This window comes from Leishmania panamensis, assembly GCF_000755165.1.
Source record: "Leishmania panamensis strain MHOM/PA/94/PSC-1 chromosome 5 sequence".
In the NCBI taxonomy this organism is placed as follows: domain Eukaryota; phylum Euglenozoa; class Kinetoplastea; order Trypanosomatida; family Trypanosomatidae; genus Leishmania; species Leishmania panamensis.
The window spans coordinates 447,953-449,155 of NC_025884.1; the positions used below are offsets into that span (position 1 = coordinate 447,953).

Consider the following 1,203-nt stretch of genomic DNA (forward strand, 5'->3'; position numbering starts at 1 on the left):
CGTGGGGTGTCGCGAGGAGGGGGGAGGGCCGTGCGTGCCCGCCGCTGCGCGCTGACATGATCGACACCTAGGTTGATGTAAAGCCGTCGCAGATGGACATTGAGTGGCGCACGCCGTGAAACCGACCCCGCCTCGTCTGATCGCGCGCACTCCCCCCTCCCTGCGCCGCTGCTGCTGCCCAGGACGCCTGCTGCCGCGCTGCGAGAGCGCGTGGGTGTGCAGCGTGTGCGGCGCTGCTGTTGCTGCTGCTGCCCACTGGCCCCGTCACCTTGAGGGCGCCCGTGCCGCTTGTCGGCGCATGCTGGGCGTACGGCCTCGAGTCGCTGCGGCGCTGGCGCACATGCGCGCGTGCGCGTGTGTTGTCTGCGCTGCGATTCGGGGGGCCACAGAGCAAGGGGTGCGAGCACGTGGCGTGATGCTCGGCGTGCCTCGCGCGCGCCTGACGCACCGCCACGCGCCGCGGTTCCCGTTACGCATATCCTGTGTGCGCTCCAGCCCCGTCGGGGCCATGACGAGTCCGCAACCAACCATGCGTTACACATTGCCTGCGCGCGTGCGCGAGGAGACGGTGCGCTTACTGTAGTGCGCGTGCCGCAAGACCCCACAGGCACCGTGCATGAAACTGGAGCGCTAGATTGCAAGCTGCCCGTGTGCGCTGTGTGCGATGGTGCGGGGGATGACAGACAACGCGACAAGGAAGCACAGTTTGAGCTGATGCATCGCTGATCGACACTGTCACACAGAGGCTATCTCTGCTGACGCACCGCTGCCGCCTTGCTGGCTGACACCGGCGGTCCCCCGCCGCTGCTGCGCTGCCCGCCGCCTCCCTGGCAGGCCGCTGGCGGTGCGCGCGTGCGTGTGCACAGTACGGTTAAACACGGACGCGCCGCTGCATACGCTCTTGGTGCTGGCGCCGTCCGCCAGTGTCGTACGAGAGGGGGAGGGGCGAGGGCGTGCTGGTGTGCTGCTGCAGTGCCGCCAGGTAAAGCGGCGATGGTGTGCCTCATCCGCGTCGCTTGTTCAAGCGGCACGAGAGAGTGAGTGACGAAGTGTGTGTGCGTGTTGTTGTTGTTGCGGTGGGAGAGGTGTGCACGGCGACACACCGACACAGGCGCAGAGGGAGAGCGCGACAGAGACGCAGACGCAGGATGCACAAAACTGATTCAGGCGTGCCGACGCACGCATCAGGAACCCCCTGACTGA

General features: G+C 67.2%; 6 pseudogenes across 6 annotated transcripts; all 6 read left to right on the forward strand.

The window, feature by feature from the left end:
• The first annotated feature begins 53 nt into the window (after nucleotides 1-53).
• LPMP_05snoRNA1 lies at nucleotides 54-142 on the forward strand (annotated as a pseudogene). The gene has a single exon. The product of its transcript is annotated as a C/D snoRNA (small nucleolar RNA).
• Nucleotides 143-254: 112 nt separating this feature from the next.
• On the forward strand, nucleotides 255-546 carry LPMP_05snoRNA2 (annotated as a pseudogene). Its single transcript has one exon. The product of its transcript is annotated as a C/D snoRNA (small nucleolar RNA).
• Nucleotides 547-567: 21 nt separating this feature from the next.
• Nucleotides 568-638, forward strand: LPMP_05snoRNA3 (annotated as a pseudogene). Its single transcript has one exon. The product of its transcript is annotated as an H/ACA-like snoRNA (small nucleolar RNA).
• A 31-nt stretch (nucleotides 639-669) lies between these two features.
• LPMP_05snoRNA4 lies at nucleotides 670-762 on the forward strand (annotated as a pseudogene). The gene has a single exon. The product of its transcript is annotated as a C/D snoRNA (small nucleolar RNA).
• A 102-nt stretch (nucleotides 763-864) lies between these two features.
• LPMP_05snoRNA5 lies at nucleotides 865-935 on the forward strand (annotated as a pseudogene). The gene has a single exon. The product of its transcript is annotated as an H/ACA-like snoRNA (small nucleolar RNA).
• A 36-nt stretch (nucleotides 936-971) lies between these two features.
• Nucleotides 972-1,035, forward strand: LPMP_05snoRNA6 (annotated as a pseudogene). The gene has a single exon. The product of its transcript is annotated as an H/ACA-like snoRNA (small nucleolar RNA).
• Nucleotides 1,036-1,203: the final 168 nt, after the last annotated feature.